General features: G+C 33.4%; 1 pseudogene; it reads left to right on the top strand.

The window, feature by feature from the left end:
* The first annotated feature begins 11,782 nt into the window (after positions 1 to 11,782).
* LOC121220993 (non-lysosomal glucosylceramidase-like) lies at positions 11,783 to 21,156 on the top strand (annotated as a pseudogene).
* The last annotated feature ends 2,066 nt before the right edge of the window (positions 21,157 to 23,222 follow it).

Genomic DNA, 23,222 nt, shown 5'->3' on the forward strand with positions numbered 1-23,222 from the left:
AAATATGATAGATCTTGTCTTCCTGCATCGACAGCGAAGCAGATCAAAGAGTCAGAGATCTTATCTCCCTGAGATTACAGCGGAGCAGATCGAAGACACTATCCTATCTCCCTGAAGTTATAGTGGAGCAGATTAAAATAAAGGATCCTATCTCTCTGAAGTTACAGAAGAGCAGATCGAAGCCACAAACCTTATCTCCCTGAAGTTACAGTGGGGCAGGTTGAATATGCAAGTCTTATCTCCCTGAGATTACAGTGGAGTAGACCGAAGAATTTCAGATCTTATCTCCCTGAGATTACAGAGGAGCAGATCGAAGCCACGAACCTTATTTCCCTGAAGTTACAGTGGGGCAGGTTGAATATGCAAGTCTTATCTCCCTGAGGTTACAGTGGAGTAGACCGAAGAATTTTAGGTCTTATCTCCCTGAGATTACAGTGGAGTAGACCGAAGAATTTCAATTCTTATCTCCCTGAGGTTACAGTGGAGCAGGTTGAAGCCAGAGATCTTATCTCCGTGAGATTACAGAGGAGCAGATCGAAGCCACAAACCTTATCTCCCTAAAGTTACAGTAGGGCAGGTTGAATATGCAAGTCTTATCTCCCTGAGGTTACAGTGGAGTGGACCGAAGAATTTCAGATCTTATCTCCCTGAGGTTACAGTGGAGCAGATTGGAGCTAGTAATCCTATCTCCCTAAAGTTACAGTGGAGCGGATTAAAATAAAGGATCTCATCTCTCTGAAGTTACAGTAGAGTAGATCGCAACAAATCTTATCTCCCTAAGGTTACAGTGGAGTAAACCGAAGAATTTCAGATCTTATCTCCCTGAGGTTACAGTGGAGCAGGTCGAAGATAGTAGATCTTATCTCCCTAAGCAGTAGTGGAGCAGATCGAAAATGGCAAATCTCATCTTCCTAAGCAGTAGTGAAGCAGATTTAAGCCACCAGTCCTATCTCCCTAAGCAGTAGTGGAGCAGGTCAAATATTGTAGATCCTATCTCCCTAAGCAGTAGTGGAGCAGATCGCACCAAGTCTTATCTCCCTAAGCAGTAGTGGAGCAGACAGAAGAAACCAATCCTATCTCCCTAAAGTTGCAGTGGAGCGGATTAAAATGGTAGATCTTATCTTCCTAAGCAGTAGTGGAGCAGATCAAAGACGGCGAATCTTATCTTCCTAAGCAGTAGTGAAGCAGATTTAAGCCACCAGTCCTATCTCCCTAAGCAGTAGTGGAGCAGGTCAAAGACGTTAGATCCTATCTCCCTAAGCAGTAGTGGAGCAGGTCAAAGATATTAGATCCTATCTCCCTAAGCAGTAGTGGAGCAGATCGAAGACGGCGAATCTCATCTTCCTAAGCAACAGTGAAGCAGATTTAAGCCATCAGTCATATCTCCCTAAGCAGTAGTGGAGCAGGTCAAAGATATTAGATCCTATCTCCCTAAGCAGTAGTGGAGCAGGTCAAAGATGTTAGATCCTATCTCCCTAAGCAGTAGTGGAGCAGGTCAAAGATGTTAGATCCTATCTCCCTAAGCAGTAGTGGAGCAGGTCAAAGATATTAGATCCTATCTCCCTAAGCAGTAGTGGAGCAGATCGAAGACGGCGAATCTTATCTTCCTAAGCAGTAGTGAAGCAGATTTAAGCCACGAGTCCTATCTCCCTAAGCAGTAGTGGAGCAGATCGCATCAAGTCTTATCTCCCTAAGCAGTAGCGGAGCAGACAGAAAAAAACACAAACATCATCCCCCTGAAGTTGCTGCAAAGAAGATGAAAGCTACAAGTTAGAACTCTCTGAAGTGCAGTGGAGTGGATCGAAGCAACAAGACATAGTGGACTGGAACGAAGTTATTTGAAGAAGGGAAGTGTCAAAAATAAGTCAAGACTTGGCAAGACCAGGCAAATTTGGTCTTTCTTGGTCTTTGCTCTGTTCTCGTTACACGACAACGAGCAAAGAGGGGCAGCTGTACAAAGCCCAAATTTGCCCCAGCCCAACAAACTAAATTAAACCCAAATACAAGCCCAGCAGACCTAAACCCACTACCTTAGAGCCCGATAAGCCCAAAAACCTTAAAAATTTTTGGGAAACCCTAGCCTCCAGGGTATCCTAGGCTGCCGCTCCCCTGCTGCTACCCATGTGCGCCCTCGGCGCGCACACGGCCCAAAGCCTGGCAGGCTTGCACCAAAACGGCAAAAAGCCGTGAACTCTGCCCTCGTCAACGTCTCCAGCTGGCCAAACCTGCAAGAAAAAGGAAGAAATGACCACAAAGGCAAAGAAACAGACAACAGAGGAGCATAAAAGATTTTTCTTTTGGTTATAAAGCCCAAGCAAAGGGATTTCAAAGGGGGGGATTTTTCTTTTTCCTTTTCGGCAAGAGCCAAGTTTACTGTAAAAGAAGAAGAGCTTTCTCTTCTTTCATTTTGGCTATGAACATTAAGGAAAATAAGAAAACAAAATAGATTTTTGAAGGTGACTTTTTCTTTTTTTTTTTTCATATTTGCGTTTCTGCTTGTTTATTTTATTTTACTTATTTTATTTTATCTTTTACATAAAAAATAAGAAAACGGAAAAAGGAACTCACCGGGAATCGCTCCGTCTTCTCGCCATCGGAGACTCCTTCTTCGGTGACGGAACCGGTTGAAGAGAGGCACAACGGCCTTTTCCCCTTTGTTTTCGGTTGTTTTGAGGCTAGATCCGGGATCAGGGGGTCGAGATCTAGAAAATAAGCTTTTTTGCCTTCGCCAACCACCGTGCGTGGCGGCGCCGACGCTGGCGACCGGAGTCCGGCACGGTGGCCATTGGCCGGAGCCAAGATCAGAGGGAGGGGGGACTAGAGAGAGTTTAGAGAATTTTTTTAAATGAATGGATGAAGAATGAAAATTTTTTAAAAAAATTTGACTTAAATAGGGTCCATGAAACGGCGTCGTTTTGAGTTTCAGCACCAATAGCCAAAACGGCGTCGTTTAGCCCTTTAACCCGCGAGTCGACCCGACCCGCGACCCAGGGTCCACGTGTTTTTGTGCGGGCGGGTTATTTGCTCGCGCAGTCCCTCCTATTTTGCGGCATGTTGCAATTTGGCCATTTTTCACTATTTTCTTTTATTTTTTGATTTGGCCACAAAATTTCATTTTTATCTCGATTTGGTCCACTACAACGCAGCGTTTTGGGGCTTTGGTTTATTTACCCTATTGGTCCCCCATCTTTCAGCGCGCGTTACAATTTGGTCCCTCTTGTCTTCTTTATTTCGATTTCGTCCCGTTTTTTTCATTTTTATATCAATTTAGTCCGTGTTTTAGCAGTCTTATTATTTTGTTAATTATTTTAATGTATTATCATTTATTATTATTATTATTACTATTATTATCATTATTAATTATTATTAGTTTTATTTTCCTTTTATTTATTTGTTACTATTATATTAATATATTAATTAGTTTTATATTATTTTCTAACTTTATTTTTATTCTATATAAATACATATATGCATTATGCATGTACATATTTTTATAATTCATTTAATTTATACATACATACTCATATTTTTTATATTTTATAATTTATCTACATATCTATATATATATCCATATACATTTTTTTCTTTCACGAATACATATATATATCTTTTTTATTTTCTTGCTTTATTTATTTATTTACATGTCTATTTTGATGCTTTAGTTTTTATTTGTTTATTTATTAATTATTGTGTATACATGATTGACTTGTCTTTTATATTTATTTATTTCATTTTTGATGATCGTTAGTATTATTCGTACTTACATTACCGAATTCATGATATTAACATCGTGTTTTATTTTTACTATTTTGCGTTAAATTGTCTTCGTTCAATGCATAAATTATGACTTTTTGAATAAACAAAATTTCGTGTTTAGATTTGATAAAGTCGTACCCTAACTTATTGGGTTTCGATTTTCGCAATAAATCTAAATGTCGAATCTTTTCAAACTCAAGTTTTTAAACGATCCCGGGAATTAAGAAAAGATCGTGTCCTAACTCACTGGGCATGATCTCTTTTCTAAACCCGAGATAATTAAATGTCTTTTTAAATAATTAAATTTTTTGGCATGTATTCTCGTATCGGGAATTCGATACGTTGTGTCCTAACGCATTGGATATGACATGTCGTTTTCTCGAGACGAGGATTTTTTTTTCTAAAAAATAATAAAGGCAATGTTTTGCGTTTGGAGATTCGAGAAAACGTGCCCTAATGTGCTGGGTTTCTTTTTTTTTCGTTCTATCAAATTGTCAAATATCCTTTTAAAATTTCGAAGTAAAGCAATGTTTTGCGTTTGGAAATTCAAGAAAATGTGCCCTAATGTGCTGGGTTTCGATTTCTCGTTTGACCAAATAGCCAAATATCCTCTTAAACCTTAATCCATGTTATTCAAGTGTTTTCTAGGATCGTATTTTCAATTTCTTTAAAGTTCTCAATTTTCGACACCAATACATTAAGTAATCAACGAGGTACCAATTTTGGGCGTATCGAGGGTGCTAATCCTTCCTCGTGCGTAACCGACTCCCGAACTCATTTTTTTGAATTTCGTGGACCAAACTTGTTGTTTTAATAAAATCAAATCGTTTATTAAAAACAACAACTTTTCAATGTGACCCGATCACACCTTATCAAAAAGGATTGGTGGCGACACCCATTTTCGTTTTCATTTTTCAAAACCCAAGTCGACCCGTTTTGTCAAAAAAATGGTGTCAACAGACCCAATTTAACGAGATGTTCTCGTTTCAAGCTCTTAAATGAAGATAAAATATCAATTCAATCTTTACTTTCAAGTCTCCAACCCTTTTTAGTCATTTTCTTCAATTCTGTTATTAACTACAATCTTGAATATTAAACTAAGATGAATTTACTCTTTTATCAAAATTCATTTTTGGCATATAATAATTTTATTTTGATTTCTTAAAATATTTATAAAATTTGAAGTCTAATTATTTTACTTTATGAAGATTAAAGTGTCCCATATTCCAAGAGTGACACCACCCAAAATATAAATTAAATAATTAATTAAAAAAAATGTTGGTGTCGCGGTAAGTTGAGGGTCGGTTTTGGGATATCTCTTATTTAGGTCCCTCGATTTAAACTTTATTTTAATTCATAGTTTTAATAAATTATTGATTTAGTCATTGCTTTTAATTTTTTTGAATTTAGTTTACAATCTTATATGGTTCTTTTTCTTAATTAACTTAGAACTCGTACTATTTTTTAACTTAGTTATTTCCGGCAAATTAAAATAAAAATTAAATTCTCAATTTTTATGAAATTCAGAATTAAATTTAGTAGGGCTAGATCTAATAATACCTGAATTTTTGTCTTTAGGGTTCAACTTTAAGAGTCCAAGTTGGGTGGCTGGCAGCATTGACAAAATTAAATTGGTGCGCTTTTTTGCTGTCAATGGCTTTTATAATTTTAAACCCAATACATAATAATATACTAAGCACCATTTATACAATAGATTTAATGAATTTATCATTTTAATATATTGAATAGTTTATATTTGCATAATTGATACAAAACAAACTCACTTTTTAAAAGAAAAAAACAATTTGAGAGCTATGATTGGATCCAATAAAGAATTAACAAGTTTAGTTTGTATGGAATAGAAGTTTGATTTGAAGTGGGATCCATTCATTTGGATGAATTCTTTCAAGTGTCGTCTTTAGGACGTCGTTCTGTCTCTCAATAATGGTAGGTAGTATCTTCCAATAAGGGTTTTGTCTCCCTCCGCAAAGAGTCATGTATAGTTCACCGAGAGGAGTGCCTCGACCGTACATGAACGTACAACCATCCACCAAGGGTGAGGCAACTTGAGCGCCTCGCCCTTGGTGGGATTCGAACCCCTGACCTATTGGATATAGGTTAATTGTTGCGGTATCTGGTACCACTTAGGTAATGATACTAGATACCTTCCATTGTTAAGGGACTAAATCGATGTCCCTGAGAACGATATATCGAAGACTTTTCTTGCAGGAGTCGATCCCCCCTTAACAATAGGATTATTTTGTTTAATTGGATAAATTCATGAATGATAATATGCAAGGAATAATTATAAAAATTACATTAATATCCTTTAAGTAACTAAATAATATCTTATAATTTATATTATTATAATTTTATATAAACTTAAATATTGGAATTTAATCATAATATATAAAAATCAACTTTAATACAAACTTTTATAAATAATTTTTTAAAAATCTGTTATCTATAAAATTTGTATTAATTTATTCTTACGTTTAATATTAAATATATTTAATAGATTAAACTTAAGAAATTATTTGCAAGCATAATTGTACAGTATTTTTTAAATTTAAAAGAAAATTATATAATTAAAAAATTATATAATTTTCTTTTAATGTTTACCTTATTGGCTTGGGTAACGTAATCCACACAACACGTTCTAGCAATGGCTTGGACTTATATTTTTAACTTTGGGTTAAATTCGCTTGCTCGTTTTATTGTTTAAAATAATAATAATAAATTAAAAATATTTTTATAATTAAATTTAAATATAAAATAATTTGTTATTATTTTAGTGAGATGGTCCATTTGACGAAAACAAACTCGAAGCTGGAAATTCTTTTAAAATTGGATCTCAGACCTCGTTTTATCCATAAGCATCTCTAATGATATTAATGTTTCATTAAAGTTTGAGCTTTCTGCTCAATATATATTAAATCATATTGGCTTAATGCATTGTTTGATACTTGAGTTTGACATTTTTTTTAATATAGTACCTGTGTTATTTTTTGGTCTTATAATGTAGTACTTGAAAATAACAATATTAACTTTTTAGTGTTTAGTTCGGGTTTTAGAGTTACTTTGATGAAAAGTCATAATTAGCCAATAATATTAGCAATTATTTTTCATCAAATCCATCCTAAAACCCGAATTAGATTAAATCCATCGAACTATAGTTGACAAACTAAATAGATCCACAGCTAGCACTAAATTTATTCTATTAATAAAATCATGGAAAATTCAAACCTAATAATATTAGGTATTAAATTTCGTCAAATCAACTTTAAATTCCAAATCAAACACGAAAAAATTAACATTGTTATCATTGGGTACCAAATATATATCGCTTTTGTCAAATACATGTACTTGATTGGACAAAAAATAACATAGGTACCACATTAGAAAAATGTATCAACTTGGGCACCAAATGATATATTAAACCAATCATATTTGAACAAATACTTTTAAATTTAATTCAAAATATTTATATATCAAAAGTACTTTTTGTTGACACATTTGAAGCAAGGAAAAATGTTGTGGTTGAAATAAGGACCACAACTTCAGGCACTGCTTTATTGTCGTACTTGCCTATTCTCAGAGTTGGCGAGTTTTAAAACAAAAGCATTGGGTTATCTATTTTGAAGAAATTTGGATAAGTTAAGTCTAAAACATGAAGACCAATTGAGATAAAATTAAAGACTTGAAGGTTTGTTACTTGTGGATCAAGTTTGATTACTTGCGGAACAAATAAAATCACTTTCTATATTTGAAGACATTGAATTACACCGAGAATCTTATGTTGATTTTTAGCTTTACTTTATAGAAAAATGATTAGACTATGACTCTTATGTAATCAAAACTTAAGTAGTATATAAACTTAAGTTTTGACTAGGTTAAAGTGAACCGAGAGATCAAGAGAGTACAAATTTGTTTAAATTAGGAACTTTTATGTGTGTGCTATTTTTGTAAGCAATCAAGAGAGTTCTCTCGGCATTGCAAAACTAAGCTTTTGAGGGGGAAGTTTAGTAGGAAAGTGATCTAGCCTTTTGTACAATGACGAGGTCGGTAAATTGGTGAGAGTTAGATATGTGTTAGGACTTAAATCATTGGTGATACCGTGAGAAAGATATTGGATCGTTGCTCTGGGCCTGCAGACATAGATTAAAATCATTCTACGTAAACAATCTCCGTGTTCATCTTTAAATTAAAAAAATTTGACATATTTACTATCATTTTTATTTCATAAGAAAAGAGAAGATTTCTAAATTGAAACTTCTAAACAATTTAAATATTCTATGAATTAGGATGCTTTTTAAAAAAAATATTATTTAGAATCAATAATATTATTTTCTATTGTTGCTAATCTTAAAAAATTCACATAAAACCATTTTTTTTCACTTTTTTTTTGTTTCCTTCCTTTTCCTCTCTTCCTCTTTCTTTCCTTCTCCTTTTCCTTTTATTTCTTCACTATTTTCTTCTATTGTAGTTTTCTTCTCAACAAAGTTTTCAAAAGCAGAAAAGTAGTTATACTAAATAAACCACTAATTTTCGGTTTAATCTATTCGACTAGTCAAATCAGTTTATTCAATTCAATTGAATAATTTATTTAAAAATAGAGAACATCGATTTGACTGGTCGATTCAGTCGATTTGTAAATCAACTGATTCAACCTCTTATTTCAGATTGATAACTTAACTGATTTTCAATTCAACCAATCCAACCATCCAACCCAATCCAATTTCAAAAACAGGGCGCCCCATACTCCACCAAATAGAAAAGAAAAAAAACCCCAAAACATCTCCCAATTTTTAAGTCTAGCACACCTAGTAGCATCTATCTTCTTTTTACATATAGATAGATGTTTTTATATATATTTAAATTGACACCATAAAGTAAAACTTTTATTTGTTTTTATGTGATTTAATTTTAGACGTTATAATTGAAATTTAAAATGTTTTTTATTTGTCTAATATTTATCCCGTCACTGTTACAAAGTCTTGAAATCACTCAATAAGAGGAAGATATTAAGCTATAATAATGTAATTAAGAAAACCAAACTAGCATTTAAGTTTTGTCAACTATCCTTAATGTCCTATGTCTTACAAGAAGACTTATTTCTCTGTTTTTATATATTACTGCAAATTTAATCCATTTTATTTTTGTTTGCTTTGGAATGGTGTTTGTACTTTTTGAGTGGCCTATTTTTAGCCTTTAAGATAACCCCTTTTTTTATAATTACACCTAAGGTCATTAAATTATTGAAAAATTTACATTTTGGTCACTCAACTTTAAAAGGTTGTAAACTGGTCACTAAACTATTCGAAAGTTTCCATTTAAGTCACCGGGTTGTTAAAATCATTGTTATATAGCTTTATCTATTCTCATTTATGATTTAGGTTTTATTTTTCATGAATCAACTTTGATCGTCAAGAATCTTAGAACTAAAATCCAAACAACTTTCTTCTCTGATCTCCGATACTAACAGTCGGATTGACTTGTATCTAAGGTATGGGTATTTATCTACTATACCAATTAACAATTGTCGCTTGGAGCTCGCTAACTAGCTTAAAAAATAAATTTAAATGCCAAATAACTTAAATAAAAACTATAAAAAATTATAACGTTATTAAATATTAAAAATATTAAATTTGATATAAACTTATAAAAATTATAAAAACTGATAAATATTATTAAAATATATATTTTATAATTTTTATAATTTTATATATTTTAATAATTTTATATTTTAATAATTTTTTTATTATTTTTAAAAATTCTAATATTGTAACACCCCGAATTTTAGGGTTAGAAGTTTTGAGCTTTAGGGTTAAAGTCAGTGAGTAGGTTGTGCTATTGTTTTTAGTTGTGCATATAGGTGATAGAATGAGCCTGCTGGTTAGGTGGTTGATAGTGTGTTAGTGTGCCTTTGGGTTTCGAGTTTAAGTCTTTAAGAGTATTTTGAGAGACCATTTTTGTTTTGTTTTAAAGGTTTAGATAAGTATTTCCTTTATTTAGTGCCATTTTATTATTTTATTATTATTTATTTTTCTTAATGTTTATTTTATTTTATTTTTTATTTTGGTTATTTTATTTTTCTTCCTTGTTTATTTCCTTTTCTTTTTGGCTTTCTTGCGTCTTTTGAAAAGAAAGAGAAGAGAACAGTTTTGTTTTTGGTTTCAAAAAGCTTCGGGTTCGTATCGAGGTTATCAACGTCTGTTGATTGGTTTCTAGCGTCTTGATTGTGAATCAGGTGTGGGTTCAAAAACTTTTCCTTTTTGTTATTGACAAAATTCTGATTTGGTTCTGTGAATTTCGACATGGTTTGTTGGTTCTGTGGTATTTTTGTATGTTGTTGCTGGAGTCAGCACGTCGAAGGCCTCGGACAGCCATGTTTAGAATCAACTTTAAAAGTATTTTCATAAATTTTACTTTTATAAATAAATGGTTTGAATTGTAAGTTTTATTTTGAATATTGTGGTATGAATTTTGAGTTATACGCACGTAAGCGACTTTTGGACTAAATTTTTTGTAATATTGGGATTTTACAATGGAGAGTTTTACGTAACTTAAATACCGTATGTTTTCTAGCTGGTTAAACTCAAAATTTACCTACGATCATTTCGGTGATCAATGTAACCTCTGAGATTTGGTCTAAACTTCTAGGCTGGGTTTTGGGGTGTTACAAATACATTTTTTAAAATTTTAAATAAATTTTATTAAATTTATAGTTTTTTATAATATTTATAAGTTTATATCAATTTTAATATTTTTAATTTTCTAATTTATGGTAAAAATATTGTATTAAACTAGAAATTGTCACCATTTGATTGATCTATTAATTTATTTTAATGGTCAATATGGTCAATGACAAAAATTATTAACGAAAAGGCTTAATTAATTATTTTAATTATTGACAGAAATTTAGTTAGATACAAATTCAATAAAAAAACTTAATTGATTTTTTTATATATTTTTAAAAGCTTTTTAAGCGTAAAATTAAAGTAGAAGAATATTTTGAATCATTGAAGTTGAAGTTATTTCTAGAAGAACTTGTTGAATATTTTGGGTTGTCAACTTTTATTATATTTGCATTAAAAAGTTAATATTAATAAGCATAAATAAATAAACAAACTTATTCCTACAAAATCCAATGTCAAGTTTGGGTTCTGCCATTGAGAAGAGGTCAATAGAACATATGTTATTTTATTTAGACGAAGGATATTAAAAATTTGTTACAGTCCTACATGCCAAATGAGATTCCACCCAACTTTATAATATATCCAACTTATGATTCAATTTTTAATATTATAAAACTATTTAAATAATAAATAATAATTAAGTTGAGAGTTTATGGAGTTTGATTTTTTATATTAATTACGTATTATATGATTTAATTATTATTTTTACAGGAATTTTAACTATTATTATTTCTCACTATTTTATTGTACAGTGTCGACTTCGAATCTCCACCGCCACAAATTAAAATTAAATATATATATATAAAAAAAAGCTACCCCACCGCCCAACCTCTTCTCTACCTCAAAGACCAAACACTTTTCTCTTCGCGATTTTAGAAAAATAAAATAAATATAAAAATTAATTCACATATTCATATTGTATTTTTATATTATGTAAAAATATTAAGTATCAAAACTAAAATGACTTTTTAATTATTTAATTTAGAAGTACGATTTTACTAATATTTATCATTATAAAGTATATCAGGCTTAATTCAATTAGTAGGTGAAAACGTCATAAAAAAAGAGAGTGAATTTCATTAATATTTGTGGTTTGAATTGTTTTATTGTGATAATATTTTGATTATCAAGTTATTTAATATATTTTCTTTATGTTTAATAATTTGAATAGTATTTTTAATTATAAAATAAAATATTATTTAATAAGATTTAAGAATAAACACATAAAATCAAACATATAAATTAGTATAAATAAATATAATAAAATTGTCCAATACAAAATACAAAGTATTCTATATATGATTGAATAGTTACGCCAAGAGCTTTTTTCTACGGTATCACCCTTTTTCCCCTTAATTCTACTGTCTTCCAACCTCAGAATTTTCTGTTTAAATTTTTCCCTGGAAAAATAAAACCTTCAAAATTTTTCCGGTATAATTGGTACCAGCTGGCGATCGAGGAGAGCGAGCTGCAGCCTTAACAAGCATTGACAAGCCTCCAAACGGCGCTTTCTGCAGTCGACACGCCCACGCCACGCCACGCCACGCCACGCCACAGCTCCGCCATCTACTATTTAATTTTCCTTTTTTTAAAAAAAAATATTTCTTTATATCCAATCAAAACGCCACCACTGCTTTACGCTGCTCTTCTCCTTCTTCATCTTCTTTCATGAAAAATCTCAAGTCCTCGAGATCTCTGATCCCGCAGTTCTCTGATTAAGCATTTCGATTTATTTTTCGAGTTTGAAAAAAATAACTTAAGGAGATCTTTCAAGAATAAGAGGCAGTTTCTTCCTAGTTGTTTGCGTTATCTTCGGTGATCGTTTGTGCGTTGAGAGATTTATAGCTGAAAAAGAAGAAAAAGGAAAAAAAAAGAGGAGTAAATTATTTGACTGGAAATTGAAATTTGATTAGTCGACATGGTTACTGGAAATATATTTCATTGCAGAAAGAATTCATGGCCGCCTGAGGAATATGTTAGCCGTCACACTTTACATTTGGTAATCCTTTTTATTTTTTATTTTTTATTTTGGTCCTCGTATATATATTGGCGGAGGAGAGAACTCTGTTGATCATTTTCTAAGTTGATTTTATTTATTCTGTTTGTTCAATCAGGGAAAAAAAAAGTGTAAAAGCAGAAGAAAGAAACTAGTGCTACTATAAAAAAATTTATCAGGATCAATGTTTGTTTTTCCTCGGAACTAGCTGCATCTTGATTGATAAGATTGGAAATTTATTTATCGAAAGATGGAAAATTTACTTACTTTTTTAGCTGTCTCCTGATATTGTAGATGGATACAAGACGTGCTTTAGCAAATATTTAGTTTACATTTTTTACTTTTAAATGTTGATTAAGGAATTTGGCTGTTTCTTTGTATTAGCTACTAATCAAAGCTTGATATCAGTCTTGCAACTAATCATAATTCAGGAAAAACTTCAGAAAAATTAGAAGCTTGACTGGCCTGTTGTAATTCCTGTTCTCGATATGAATGGTTGATTTTTACAGCTAGTGTCTGATCAAATCCTATAAATTTTGAAAAAACAGTTGAAAAAGAAGTTTTGAACTTGATGGTTATGTCACATGATAAAGTTTTAAGTCTCAAATGTAGGGAAGAGACTGATCATGTCCGGTAACATCTCGAATTAATAGGAGTTTGTTCTTCCTGATATTTTTTCATATTTGACGATCTTAAATTCAGTAATTATGCCATATGGAGTGAGTGTTTATTGCTGAGTAGGAGGATAAAGGATGACATCTTTGTTTGATTAGATTTTCTTATTAAAATGGCACATCGATTCTATCTAAAACTATTTTTTGACATGATAGTTTTAGGTTTAGTTCGAGATGAACTTCTAGCATTCTGCTATACTAATTCTGCTGGTTTTATACTCCTATATAGTTTGATTTTGATAGTGCTGGTCCACCAAAACATGCTTGGAGAAGGCGATTAAACAGCCATGCTAATATTCTAAAAGAATTCAGTATTACGTTTATGGAAGCAATAAAGATGGTAAGCGATGGAAACCCCTATTTGGCTGATTTAAGATACAGATAATTAACTTTTGTAGCAAGTGTGCATGCTATCCCCTTTCCTGGTTACCTCTTCTAATTGATCTTGGAATTTGAAACCTTAGGTGCGATTAGGTATACGACTATGGTCCTACGTTAGGGAAGAGGCATCTCATGGCAGGGTAATTCTTTGTTCTATTTAGTTTGCAGCTATTTGCTTCTTTTTTCTTTTTCAAATTTTGGAAGCAGGCAATTTTTGTGGATATCACAACTGCAGGATAAAGAAATTTTCTGAGTAATTTTTTATGTTGTGGCATGGTTATGTGCAGAAAGCACCTATTGACCCTTTCACCCGTGAAAGTTGCAAGCCATCTGCATCTCAAGGAGTTCCATTGGGAGGAATGGGGTATTTATGTGGTTCAGCTAAATGGTTTGGTTTGTACTGCTGGAAGGTTTTATGCATCTGATTGTGGCAATTTGTGTTGCAGGAGTGGGAGTATATCCAGGGGTTTCAGAGGCGAGTTCAGACAATGGCAAATTGTTCCTGGAACTTGCGACTCTTCACCTGTTATGGCTAATCAATTCTCTGTAAAGCTCAGCTCTTCAACTTGTTTACTTGTTGACGCCCTCTTCTTAGTATTATTTTAATTCTAGGAATAATCCAAATAAAAAAGTATGCATGCAAAATAAGATTGCTGTACTTATGGTTTCAGGGTTGCCATTTGAACATATGAAATATGCATTGAACTTGAATATTAGTTCCTGTAAGACAAATTGACAAATTTTCTTTAAAAGAATTTTCAAGTTATCATTTAGATTTAATAAAGTGATTTTCGTTTTTCAAGGTATCATTTGGATTTAATAAAGTTATTTTCATTCTCTCTTTCTAATCTAGCACCATCAAATATGGTTTCTGTGGAAAATTGAATTTTGAATATGATCTTAGTAGCAGATTATAGGTGCTCCAAGCTAATTTCTTGAAAAGTATGAAAGTCTCTCTCCCCAACCCCCCCCCCCAGTTGAGGGCAAAAAAGAAACATCAAACTGGCTTTTTCTTTCTCATAATGGTTTTATTCTTTTTCTATGCTGCAGATATTTGTATCTCGTGATAGTGGGAATAAGAAGTATGCATCGGTTTTGGCTCCAGGACGACATGAAGGATTAGGGTAAGAAGGAAAATCTCTTAAGTTCTAATACAGTTATTCTAAAAGCTACTGGTATAAATATGCATGTTGCAAAAGAAATATATTTGAAGAAGAAAGATTAATTTGCGATTCCTGTGACTTGTGGCTTGCCTAGATTGAAGAAGATTATCTTGCTTTCGTCATAATTTTGAAGTTTGGTATGGAACAAATCTAATTTCAGTTTCATGCTTTCAGGAAAGCTAGAGATGAGGGTATTTCATCATGGGGTTGGAATCTGAGTGGCCAGCATTCTACATATCATGCTTTGTTTCCTAGAGCATGGACAATATATGATGGTATCATTCAAGCTTTCTTTGTTATACATATCAGTTTATTTTTCTCTGGATCGTGTTTTATAAGGGTCTTTTTTTTCAGGTGAACCAGATCCTGAACTAAAAGTGTCGTGTCGTCAGATATCACCTTTCATACCCCACAATTATAAGGATACCAGTCTTCCGACAGCTGTTTTTGTCTACACAGTATGTTTACTAAGATCTAATGTCAGGAACTTAAGTGACTCGTTACACTTAGCCCTTTTTGGTCTCTTCTGCTATTTCAGAATTAATTTATAATTGGTTATTTACAAGACTATTTTATAGCTTTTTGTTTGTTTTTTTTTTCTTACAAGGCCATTATGTGTTCTATTGCAGTTGGTGAATACTGGAAGAGAAAGGGCAAAAGTCAGCCTACTCTTCACATGGGCGGTAAGTTCATTTCTGGGTTCAAGCTTGTTTAATTTTGCATTTAATTTTACACTATCAATAAAAAGACTGGTTCTTGCATTTTTCAGTAATCGATGTTTGTTTCTGCAGAATTCAATTGGTGGAGTTTCACACTTATCCGGAGATCATGTGAACGAACCATTCATGTGAGTATATTTATTGTATGTTCTTTCTATTTGGACTATGTGCATTGGACACTTATTGACTTCCTTCTCTTTTATTTGATAGAGGCGAAGATGGAGTCTCTGGTGTACTTCTTCATCACAAGCAAGTCATGAAACCTTAATAGCTATATATATGACGGTTGGTTTGCAGTTTTCACCTGTTTATTTCACTGTTAGAAGAAGTGAAAGGGAACACAATGTATTAAGCACCTTTATTGCTTCGTCTAATCCTGAGCCCCTTTCTTAATAGACACAAGCTCAAAAATAAGTAGGGCTAAAAGAAATGGAAAAAAAAGAAGACGCAAAAGTTAAAGCTGGATTCTGACATAAGCCACTTAATCATGCATCACTAAAAACTTCAAAAAAGAAAAAAAGATAAGAGATTTTTCCCTCATGAAACTCAGTAGCTTAATTAAGATACATCATTTACTAAAAGAAAGAATGAGCAATGCTTTTTTTGTTATGAGACTGTACTTCTGTTGCTAGCAGAAGTTGTTAGAGTGGTTTGGCATTTTTCTCAGGGATAAAAAGCTCCTAGAACTCACTCAATTTACATTGTCTTGTGGCAAACCTGCATTTACTCTCAGTTTACTGACAATTTTAACTAATGGATAGAATATTATAAAAAGCTGGATGGGACTCTTTCTCTTTTTTGTTACAAATAGGGGGACATAATTTCATTCCTAGGTAATGTGATGAGAAATCACGAGGGATATGTCTGATTATTGCATTTTTCTGAAGCATAGACGAGAGATAATGAGTATGCCTGATTTGTTAGATGTGAAAAGGCATAAATCATTCAGTTTACCTTGTCTCATGACACACCTGTTTTCCTTATAAACCTTCTAGGCCTTTTAGATGTTTGAAAGGTAATTTGGAGGCTTTCTGTAACAATCCAAAGTTCAAAATATTGGTACTATATTAGCGGGTTATTCTTTTACTTTTATATATATGATCAAGAAACTAGATTATTTCTTAAGAATTTTGTTAATATGCTTAATATATATTCTGAAAAATCTAGTTTGTCTTTTCCCTGAGACCTTGAATTCTGAAGATTGTTGGAATATTAAAAAGTTTGCTTTTGACCTCTATTATTAAGATTTTTTCTGAATTAGCACTGGAACTTTCCTCCGGTCCATGAGTTTCCTGGACTTTTTTTCATTGCTGCATTGTTATTGTTTGTATGTTCAGATGAATTATCATCCAGCTAGCCTGCTTGCATTCTGCTTTGGTGCATAAGTTATAAATATATTTCTAACACAACAAATGGATTCAAAATGTTCCTAAGAATTGCAATCATTTCTCAGGACTGCTAAAGGGAACCCCCCTGTTACTTTTTCCATAGCTGCATGTGAAACCCAGAATGTCAACGTGACAGTCCTACCATGTTTTGGTCTTACTGAAGGTCGGTCTGTAACAGCGAGGCAGATGTGGGATAAAATGATGCAGGTAAGTTGTAAACTTCCTACCTTTAATTTCAGCCATGGAACTTGTCAACCTTGGATATGTATTCAATCTCAAATTTGTAATCTTACTGTACGGATTACTAATAGTGCTACAGTATCCTTTCCAAGTTTGTTAGAAATTATTGCCATGCTATGCCTTTTCCTGACCCATTTACGAATTACATTGTTGTTTTTGTGGCTAAAGGATGGACAATTTGATCGTCAAAATTTCAATAGTGGCCCAAGCATGCCTTCATCACCTGGAGAGACACTATGTGCAGCGGTCTCAGCCTCTGCCTGGGTGGAACCCCATGGAAAATGTACTATTGCATTTTCTCTTGCTTGGTCTTCTCCAAAAATAAAATTTTTAAAAGGGAGCTCATACCATAGGTATATTTACAATGCCCTTTTCCCTTTTTCCTATTAGTGAATGCCAACATGTTTAATTGCTGTGTTTTACCAGACCCTGGATTGGATTTTTGTGATGTTGCTTCTATTATGCGTCTTGCTTATAATCAATTCATAACAGATGAAAGGCCCCAACGTGAATCTAATGCCACAAGAAATTTCACACTTCAGTGTTATAGGAAAACAGCAGTTATTAGTGTCTCTGGTTCCTGCTATCCTTACTATGTTTTCCTTGTTCAGTAGGATTGAAGGCTTGTAATTTGCTTACTTTTCATTTTATTTACCCCAGGAAAGGTGATTAATGTGTTGTTTTTATATCAAGGAATGCTGGCTTTGCTTGTTCTTAGTTACATCTTTATGTCAGGGTGGTATTACGATTAGATGATTATTTCTGAGAAGTTCTTTTCTTTTCTTACAGGAGATACACAAAATTCTATGGCACTTCTGAAAGAGCAGCTTTGAACTTGGCGCATGATGCACTGACAAGTATGCATTTGGCTTAAATATCTTCCATTTTCTGGCAGTATTTTATATCTCAAGTCATTGACTGTAGTCATGCTTTCCAATATGTCTTTTTCTTTCGGAGTTATATTGTTTAAGAGATTTCTATTATCTTCATTCATCTAAGACCTATAACATTTGGATTGTTATTAGATTACAAGCGGTGGGAAGAAGAGATTGAAAAATGGCAAAGTCCTATCCTCAATGATCAAAGGCTGCCAGAATGGTAACATCCGCAACCTTCTGCTTCTCTCATCATCCTTGTCTTGCATTTTGTTCTGTATGCCCCTTTACTTTTAATTTACTGGTTTTGTGTCCAAAAAGAATTTTTCTTCCATGTAACAAGGCTAGTATATAAGAGAAGTGGTATATGAATATGATGTGTTACTCTTTCTAAATGGCTTTCTAATTCCTGAATGCTTGCTTATGCTATGTCAGCGCTAAAATAGACTTGAAATGTATCCATGATCAGCACATATTTGTCTTTCCTTCTTGGCTAGAGACTAGAAAGAATGTGAATACGAAAGAAGGGATGGGGTGGATTTGAGACATCGGAGTCCATGCATCTTTGACTCTTTCCAGGGGCTCATGGAACTTTAGTGTATTTGGTTAATGCCTTCGAAACTCTGCATAACCATTGTTCAAAATATATCAGTCTCAGCAAGTACAGCATTATTGTAGTTTATTTTTGGTTCTATACTGTCAGTTTGTGCTTATAAGCAATGACATTACCTCTGAAAAGGGAAGGGAGTATGTATTTAGTTGCATATTTCTTCATATTTCATGGTAATTAGCAAACCCTCTTTATGTATTTTCAGGTATAAATTTACACTGTTTAACGAGCTCTACTTTTTGGTTGCTGGCGGAACTGTTTGGATAGGTACTTATGCAATGTGCCCTGCTCTTTTTACATCTTGGTTTAGCTTAAATTTATTTTGTGCACTGTTCTACGTTCTGCATCATTTACTTGTATCATCTTGTGTAGCAGTAACTTATAACATCTTAATCTTTCTAGCTTAAATACAAGTTACATAACCACTTTGCAGATTCTTCCTTGCCATCTACAAATGTGAAAAATGATCAAGATTCACCAGAAGATGCACAAAGGGTAGATGTAAAAGTAACTGAAGCTGAAGTGAACCGCAGGCATACTACCATTTCTGAGTACAGTACGACTAGTGGCTGTAACGGTTCTACTGGTGATGGGTTAAAAAATAACAGTGATCCAGCTGTTACTCAGAATAAAAGAAACAGCAATAATTTGTCAGAGCACTTCAAATGGCAGGATCAACTAGATGACTATGACGATGTCGGTAGGTTTCTGTACTTGGAAGGAGTGGAGTATATCATGTGGAACACTTATGACGTGCACTTCTATGCATCTTTTGCCCTTCTTGATCTTTTTCCCAAAATTGAAATTAATATTCAACGTGACTTCGCCAAAGCTGTTTTATCCGAGGATGGAAGGAGAGTGAAATTTCTAGCAGAAGGTAATTACGGAATTCGAAAAGTTAGAGGAGCTGTTCCTCATGATTTAGGGACTCATGATCCTTGGAATGAAATGAATGCATATAACATACATGATACAAGCAAATGGAAGGATTTGAATCCCAAGTTTGTGCTTCAAGTGTACAGAGATTTTGCTGCCACAGGAGATATGCAATTTGGAGTTGATGTTTGGCCTGCTGTTCGCACTGCAATGGAGTACATGGAACAATTTGATAGAGATGATGATGGCTTGATAGAAAATGATGGATTTCCAGATCAAACTTATGATGCTTGGACTGTCCATGGTGTAAGTGCTTACTGTGGTTGCTTATGGCTTGCAGCTCTCCAAGCTGCCGCTGCAATGGCTGAGCAGATAGGTGACAGGTTCTTTGCTGAAACATGCAAAACTAAATTTTGTACTGCCAAATCAGCATTCGAAAAGAAACTGTGGAACGGCTCTTATTTCAAGTATGACAGTGGATCAAGTAGTAATAGTAAGTCGATACAAGCGGACCAACTGGCAGGGCAATGGTACACAGCGTCTTCTGGCTTGGCTCCACTTTTTGATGAGTTCAAAATAAGAAGTGCTCTTCAGAAATATATGATTTCAATGTGATGAAAGTTAAGGGAGGTCGGATGGGCGCGGTAAATGGGATGCATCTCAATGGAAAGGTGGATGAGACTTGCATGCAGTCGCGTGAAATATGGACTGGTGTTACCTATGCTGTAGCGGCAAATATGATTCTTGCTGGAATGGAGAAAGAGGCATTTGCTACAGCTGAAGGCATTTTCATTGCAGGCTGGTCAGAGGAGGGTTTCGGGTAAGTCTTTAATATGACTCCAATTCCTCATATTAGTTCATATGATTGACATTGTTGGTATTTATGCAAAAGAAACATGATAAGTAATTTCCTTGGCCATCAAAAACATTGGTTTGTATAGTTCAAGTGATCAACGAGATACTAAATGGCCTGTGCTATCTCCTTTGGTGATTGACAACCTGATTTTAGTCATCCTAGTGATACCGATAGCCGGACTCCTAAACTGCCCTTTGTTTTTAGGATCGTGTACTTTCACCGAGATTAGCCTTCGAAACCTTCTTATAAGGGATATGAAAGTTAACTTCCTAGTTCCTACTTTTTGTGTCCTTTTCGATCTTATCTAAATCCCATTTTCTTTTTCAAACAGATACTGGTTCCAAACTCCGGAAGCATGGACAATGGACGGCCATTTCCGATCCCTTATATACATGAGGCCTCTTGCAATATGGGGTATGCAATGGGCACTCTCTATACCCAAAGCTATACTTGACGCCCCTAAAGTAAACATGATGGATAAAATCCTGATATCTCCGGCAACATTTTCATTGTCTCTCACCGAGACCGGAGTTAGAAAGATTGCTAATAAAGCCAAGTGCTTTGGGAATTCGGTATTGCATTGTGCATGCTGATCATCATGCTCATGCAGAACCCCGACATGTTAAATTAAGTTGTCATCGGCTTCCCCTTTAACCCCATTTTCAGCAGAAATTTGAAGCTGGTGCAGGTTAATAGAGAAGCTGGGAATAACATAACTGAGCAGCAAAAACGTGGCCTAGCAAACGAAAAATAGTGATCCATTCTGATAACTAGGACTTGTAGCACATTTTTTTCTTCTTCTTATTCTTATTAAGAAAATGTGATTTTTCCATTGGTTGAGGTGTATCACTGAAAACCCGACCATTTACATATTCACTTGAAATTAGGCGATAATCCCAGTAACATCCGACCTTTTTCTGATTCCGACACCACGCATATATTATATTCGCTACCGGTAAAAAATTGGTATCCATTATCTGATGCTATTATCTTTACGCTTGTACTATATATATTTAATATAAAAACAATTTTAATTGTATAAGAAAAATCATCAATGTACTGGACGTAAACTAAGTAGAAGGGGCCAAAGATTTAGGATTCATGCTTCCCTCACCGGATGTTTTAGTTGTTACCGTAAGCTATATTTTTATTTTAGTTTGAAATTTTATCTTATTTATCCCATAAATTAGGAAGGAAGTAAGATAATCTTAGATGGATTAGGTAAGAACTTCGATTGAGATATAACATCTGATTTCTGGTGAATGTGTCGTTTTCGAGAGTACAAGTCATTCCCAGGATTTTCTCTTTTTATGTGTTCCGTTACGTAGTACGTTCCCCTCATTTTGTATGAGAAATATCTACCATTCATCATGTAGTATAATAAGTGTACAAGTCTATGTTGTATTATAAATATTTAGTATCGCCGTTTTTCATGTACTCGTATAGTCAATGGCGTTTATTTATGCCTTAGTTAAGGAAATTGCTTATAAATAAGGACGAGTTTTTGCTGAAAGGGCTTCACTTATCTTTTTAAGACGCTCTTCAAGTGCTCTTGTAGAAAAAAGAAGTTTTTTAGACTTTTTACAATATTTACATATAAGAAAAAATTTATGAGGTTTTTAAATTCTTGTTATTTCTTCAATTCTTAGTTATGGTTTTGTTTTATGTTCACTCAAACCAGCAATGACACAAGTCATACGCTTTGTCATTGCTATTACGGTAGATCCTATGTATAAGAAATCTTATGGTATTAGTTGACGACGACGAATTTGAAAATTGCAGCTAAGCATTGCAACGAAGTAAACTGTAAAAATAAATAAAAATATAATATAACGATTAATTCTTTCAATTTTAATCATTTAGAAAGAATTTGTCCCCAAAGCTGATTATTGTCGAAAGACGTGGTAAAATAAATAAATAGTAGATTAATTAATTCTTTCAATTTTAACCCTTAAAAGAAAACCTATCCTTCAAATTAAATTGCAAGGCTCATCCAACTAAGGCGAGCCCTCAAAAAATTGGAGCATTTGCCCGAGCAGACCGTACTCTTTAATCAAAGGAGAAAGGATAATTCGCTTTGTACTCACGGCGTGGCTGCTTGATTGAACACAGCGTGCAGCCCCCATTTTTAACAAAGATGGAGGTAAATCATTACCCGCATTAAGTTGTGTGGGATCTGTAAGAGCGACCTGACGACGCCTCTGATGCGAGCAATGTGGAGCAAAGTCTTTACTTCAGATCCGAGCGATAATTATTTCACTTTTCTGAGCAACCAATAGATGAAGAGTGTGAATTTGACACTTCAGAGAAGGAATTCATGATGGTAGAAGCATGTTAATTCTGGCTTTCTTTCTAGCTTGGGTAATGGGGTTGTTAAGCGTTAGTGTATTTGAATTTTGGTTAAACTACATAGTGCTAGATTATGGATAAATTTTCGTTTTTATTTAAGTTATTAAATTGTTAAAACTGATGTTATAAGGCATTGTTTGTACTAATCGAATATTTTTTTTTCTTCTCTTTTACAATTTAATTTTTTTCATAAAATAACTTTGAACGTTATGAATTTATAAACCAAAATTCAAATAGTTTTTCTTGGATATTCGACACTAACTGTTAGATCGATATAAATTTAAGGTTTGTTCTTCTATTCATCGATAGGTACTATCCATCGTACCGATTGTTGAATCATCGATGATTCACTTACGAGTGATATCACTTGGAACTTGATGGTAGAAATTTTCTTTTAAAAAAATTTACGAGTCTAGTGATCTAAATAAAAAAAATTAAATTGTTTAGTGACAAAAATGAAATTTTTTGAATAGTTCGGTGACTAAATTGTAACTTTTCTTAGTTAAGTGACCAAAACGAAAACTTACCCATAATTTAATGACTAATGGTGTAATTTACCCTTAAATTTTTAATTATTAAATATAACTTTGGGTAAACTACATTCAAGATCACTAAATTATTATTAAATTATGTTTTGGTTA

Source organism: Gossypium hirsutum, chromosome D09 (genome assembly GCF_007990345.1).
Source record: "Gossypium hirsutum isolate 1008001.06 chromosome D09, Gossypium_hirsutum_v2.1, whole genome shotgun sequence".
NCBI lineage: Eukaryota > Viridiplantae > Streptophyta > Magnoliopsida > Malvales > Malvaceae > Gossypium > Gossypium hirsutum.